Source organism: Carassius gibelio, chromosome A20, assembly GCF_023724105.1.
Source record: "Carassius gibelio isolate Cgi1373 ecotype wild population from Czech Republic chromosome A20, carGib1.2-hapl.c, whole genome shotgun sequence".
NCBI lineage: Eukaryota > Metazoa > Chordata > Actinopteri > Cypriniformes > Cyprinidae > Carassius > Carassius gibelio.
The window spans coordinates 6,526,697-6,532,690 of record NC_068390.1 but is presented as its reverse complement, the minus strand read 5'-3'; positions in this window follow the sequence as shown (position 1 = coordinate 6,532,690).

Genomic DNA, 5,994 nt, shown 5'->3' with positions numbered 1-5,994 from the left:
TTTTCAGTGTTTAGTTAACATTGTGTTTGATGACATTTCCAACTGTACAGCTTACCTTGACAACGTAGTAATATACTCACCCAAATGGGCTGAACACCTCTCCACGTTGAGGTTGGTATTCCAGCATTTGGAAAGTGCTTTGTTAACCCTCAACTTGGCTAAATGTGAATTCAGTAAAGCTACTGTAACATATCTGCGGAAACAGGTGGGTCGTGGCCAATTGGGTCCCATTGCTAGCAAGGTGGAAGCTATTGCTTGCTCACCTGCCCCTAAAACACGCCGTCAGTTGTTGATTTCTTGGAATGGTGGGTTACTACTGGACTTTTTGTAAAAACTTTTCAACTGTAGTAGCACCACTAACCACCTTGCTCAGCCCTAAAGTACCTTTTAAATGGTCCACAGAGTGTAGCTCTGCTTTTGAGTCAGCAAAAGCACTGCTTTGTAGCGCTTCTGTGCTAACAGCTCCTATCTTTGACAAACCCTTCAAGCTGGAAGTAGATGCCAGTATGGTGGGGGCTGGGGTGGTCCTTTAAAAGCAAGATGAGGAAGGCGTAGATCGGCCAATTAGCTTTTTCTCCAGGAAGATCAATCCGTGCCAGTCACGGTACTCTACCATTGAACAAGAAATGCTTGCTTTATTGTTGGCCTTACAGTTCTTCTTATACGTTGGTTCTAGTGTTGTGCCTGTAAGAGTATTCACAGACCATAATCCTCTTACATTCCTTAAAAGAATATACAATTAGAACCGCCGTCTCATGCGGTGGGCTCTGATCCTACAGGGATACAATGTTTTTATCACTCATGTCAAAGGAACTTCCAACGTAGTTGCAGATGCGTTGTCCCGTGTTTACCAGAACTAATTGTGTGCAAAAGGTGGTTTGCACACTTTGGGGGGCTGCGTGTTACGTCCCCAGAGTTCTGGGTTCGTTTTATAGTCATTTTGTTCTGGTATTTTGTGGTTTGTGTATTTGTTTTTTTCTACCAGGTAGATGGCTTCTGTGGATGTTCCGGCAGCTGATTGGTGGTTCAACGGCTGATTGGGACTTGGAACTCCACCCACTCATCAGTGACTGCAGCTGGCTGGGCTATTTAAAAAAGCTCAGTCTTGGATCAGTTTGGTCTCTTTGTTCCTGTTTTTGTTTTGGTTTGTACCCTGCGTGTGTTTTGGCTTCCTGACTTGATTTTTGATTGGAATATTTGAGAATAGTTTGAACTTGTCACTCCTGTTTGGCTCAGTACTTCCAGGCTTATGTGGACAGATGCTTGGGAAGTTTTTAAATACATGCTATTGTAAATGCACACGCTAAGCTTTGTGCACTTTATGAAATCCACATGGTGGTAAGTGTGTACGCTGAGCACTTTGCACACTTTCTAAAATCCATATAGTGGTAAGTGTGCACACTAAAACCCTGCACACTTTCTAAAATCCTATATGGTAAGGGTTACCCATTATTAGCCTTGTTCCATTTCTCTGAGTTGGCATAGACCCCGGTAAACCTTGGGCTCCACTCAACCAGTGTGTCTCTGTTGACCAACGTTGAAGCATCACTTCCCTCACCATTGAGGGTCATTGTGAGCATGGTGCTTCCTTTCAAGCACTCGAATTCTCTGCCCTTCTGAGGAGCTGGATTCGTTGCTCCGTGGGCTATTATTGTGGTAGTATTTAGAAGTGCTCCCTTTTATCTAAGGTTTGCATATTCTGAATCATGGTTGTTATTCTCCCTCACCTGGGTAACTTCTTACTAGCCATCCAGCTTTGAATATGTTGTAAGTCAAGAGCCTGGTGTGGGTCTTCCTCAGCTAGGTATTTATTGCTAGCCATTGCAGCATTTTACCATAGATTTAGTTGATGACTTCTCATTATACTGTTCTTGGGATGTACAGTACCATTTTCATCTATGGGCTGCTTTTTAGAGTGCCAAGAGAGGCCCTTAGAATGGTATCTTTAAAATCCATGTTCTGGTAAGTGTATATGTGTAGTCTTTGTACACTTTCAGTTCTTTCTTGAGTTGGTTAAAGCCCCGTTTCCACCTTGGGCACCACTCCATCTTGTTTCCTCAGGATACTGTAGCTATGTTAGCAGGGTGTTGCTACCAATGTAACGGAGAGCTAGACTTCTAGAGGATGCAGTGTCTCGTTTCCTACTCAGAGAGCCATGTTTACATACGTAACCTGAAAAGTTTTTGAATGTATGTATTTATTTATTTATTTTTAAGCATTCATTGCTCTTAAGCTCTATCTGTGTGGAAGTGCTGTTCTTCATGCATCACGAGTGAAGGATACAGCACATACTATGTGTAATGTGATCATCCCAGTGTGAAGCCTCCAGTTACCTTTTAAGGAAAGCTTGTTGGTATTTTGATCAGGATGCTGAAATCTCCACTTTGACCCTTAACCTAGAAACACAGCAGATCAATAGGCTTCTTGATACTGCTTCTTAAAGAACACTGCCCCATTTCTCACCCTGTTCATTTTATCTGGAGCCCTTTTACGCTACATAAAGGTACCTGAATATGTGTGCTGTTCCAGTAATATCAGCAAAAAAAAAAAAAAAAAAAAAAGAAAGAAAAGAAAAAAAAAGATGTGCACTTTGAATGCTTCAAACAATCTCGCTCCTTCAACAAGTGACCACATGATTAAAGGATAAATAATCACCAAATGTAAAAGTTCTCTAGATGTAGCGTGGAATGAAACAGGAATAATGAACTAAATGACTTCTTTCTACAAAGTTTGAATGAGAAAACAAGCTGCTGTTAGTTTCTCCTATTGTCTCTATTGTCTAGCTTTGACACAAAAAATTTCAGATGCAATTTCTTAGCAAAAAACTCAGGATAGTGGTATATCATAGGCAGAAAATTATCAGATTAAGGTATCTCAGCAGAAAGTATTTGACACGATCATAAGATTAGGACATGCGTTGTTGCCTTAGTGCCTCTGAATGCTGCCATTTTTCAGCTTCTGGACACATGCAATAATTAATATACTACTCGTTATAAATAGGAGGTCTGTTTTGAAAGTAGAATTATAGTTAGTTCAAGTTTAAATGAGTATCCCAACATCCTCATGGTCTACTATTTTGGATTTCAAAAGAAAGAACCATACATTTTCTAGAGACTAATATTGCCCACAATCCACTTAGCACTTTGGAGAATTCAGTTCAACTACAAGCAAAATTAATTCAACTCACTCTCACTCTCTCTCTCTAACTCTCTCCTTCTCTCTCTCTGTCTCTGATGCACACACACACACACACACAAACCACTTTTCCATAGACAATACTGGACAGAACAACAGAAGCAAACTCGGGCAACAAAGGAAACATGAATCTAACACAGGCAAAACAAGGATGTTTAAACTCAAAAGTCCAATAACAGAAACCTGACGTATGTAACCTGATGAAAATAAATTATTTCAACTGCAACAACAAACAGATGGAACTGACTGTCTGGAATAGGTAGAAGACCTCTGTATGTGCAAATCCATGTGTATGTGTATGTGTATGTGTGAGTGTGTAGTGTTAAGAAATATTTAATCTCTGTGTGGAGCTTTTTGCCATTGTGCTTCCACTTATGGATGCCTGCAGGTGTGATTCATGAGAGAAGACAGCCTACTCGACTTCCTGCCCGGTAAAACCCACAGCTGTCAACAGCAGTCTTTCTTGCCCCTTGAACCTTCCCTCCTTCATTTTATTTTTCTGCTGTAAAGGTGGGTGTTCTTACAGTAGAAATAGATCATAGATATTTTTTGAGAAGAGAGAAATGTGTGTGTGGACTGAGAAGGGTGTATATAGTGAGAGAGGTGTGATACATACCTTTGAGGGCTTGACACTGGGTTAAATGCAGGTCCTTGACTTTTTAAGCAGGTGTGACTTAATGAATAGCTGAGAATTAAATAAAGCAATGTTTACAGAATACACTTACCATCTATTAATTATTCTTAAGGGATGCCTCCTGGCCGATGAAACTGGTCGATGAGAGCGCAATCCAAAATGTCACGAGCCGGAAACCCAGCATCTCTCCTCCAGACCATAACCCTATCAGTCTACTAGGTATTGGTGACCTCTACCCCATGCCTCACATCGATTAGTTGCCGTACCGCATAAGCCGGTGACCCCTCGATGAGTCTAGGAGGGGGTGGGGCAGTGGTCTGGGGCTGAAGGGGGGAGGGAATAATGGGCTTGATCTTAGATATGTGAAATACTGGTTGAATATTCTTAAAAGCGGGGGTTAATTTGAGTCCACCGACACTGGACTGAGAACTTTAGAAGTGGTAAATGGTCCAACGAATTTGGGTCCCAGTTTATGTGAGGGGAGTCTGAAGTGAAGATCATGAGATGACAACCAGACCTTTTGACCGCACATGCTGACGCTTTGTTCCTCTTGCCAGTCTGGGTCAGAATTATGGAGGCACCTTCAGATGAACGCATGCGTGGATGGAACAACAGCATCGGTTTCTTGTGAGGGGAATAAAGGTAGCCTAGACAGCACTGGAAGGGAGACAAACCTGTAGATGAGACAGAGTTATGAGAGGGAGTTATGTGCGTACTCTACCATGGTTAATCTGGCACTCCAAGATGATGGGTCGGCAGACGCCACACAGCGCAGGACCATCTCCAAATCCTGGATAGCATGCTCAGCCTGCCCAATAGTCTGCAGGTGATAACCAGAGGATAAGCCCCCAGCTGCCGACATAATTCTGTCCAAAACCTAGACACAAACTGGGGACTCCTGTCAGAAACCACGTTAACCAGGAGGCCATGAATACGAAAAACGTGGTTGAAGACAACAGTCCCTGTCTCCCTCGCTTAGGGTAATTTGGGGAGGGGAATGAAATGAGCTGCCTTCGAGAACCTCCCCACCACAGTGAGGACTATAGTCATGCCACTAGATTGGGGTAGGCTGGTGACAAAGTCCAGTGCTATGTGTGACCAGGGCCAGGTGGTGTAGAGGCAACCCCACCACCAGATCAGCGCTGACTGCAAGATAACAAGCTGCTGAATAAAGACATGACACACAGACAGCAGAGAGAGCCAGAGGGCACCCTGACATGTGACATACAATATGTTTTTTTTTTAAGTTCTGTTAATTTCGGAGAATTTGCAAAACCGAGCATACTTAATAGTCATGGAGCTATTTAATCAACACATAAGAGCTTGCTTAACTGACGTAAACAATGGCAAACTATGGGTAAGGTTGAAAGGCATCCACACAGTCATGCCCAAAAGTGACATAAATTGTGTTTTGCAATGTTTGCTGCTTCAGTATTTGCAGATTATTTTTCCACATGTTTCTTTGGTATACTGAAAAACAATGATAAGCATATCATAAATTTAAAGCAGGGGTGTCAAACTCAATTCCTGAAAGGCTGGAGCCCTGCAGAGTTTTGTTCCAACCCTGCTCCAGCACACAAACCTTGGCTGCATCCAAAAATTCTAAAATACTACTTTGAGAGGCCTTTGATATCCCAAAATTCTGTGCGTTCCATTCCATGATGGTTGAGCTAAAAAAATAAAATAAAATAAGATGGCTTTTGAAAGTTGCGTTTGGTGGTCAGTTTGTGTGTAAATGGACAATAAACAGACTAACTTTCTGCACTTTTGATGCTTGTTCTAGTGAGAAATCCGTATTATAGTAATTAAATATTTGTTTAGTTATCTCAAAAACTTTTTTTTGTAGAGCATTAGACAATTACGGTGCCTTAGAAGTCTGTCCAAAATCAGTTTCATGAGATGCCTTCATGCAAAAACACTGCCTGCAAAGTCATTGCCTCATTTTGCAATTTCGTATGCAGCCCATGTAGTTTTCAAATAAGCCTGAAGGACTTGATTAGTTTGATCAGGTGTTTTTAATTAGGGTTGAATCTAATCTCTATGGAATTGAGATACAGTGCGTTGCCTGGCCACGGATCCAACATTTCAATGTACAAAGCCATTGCTTTATCACTCTTGCTTTGTGACATGGTGCTCCATCATGCCGGAAAATCAGAATCAGAATG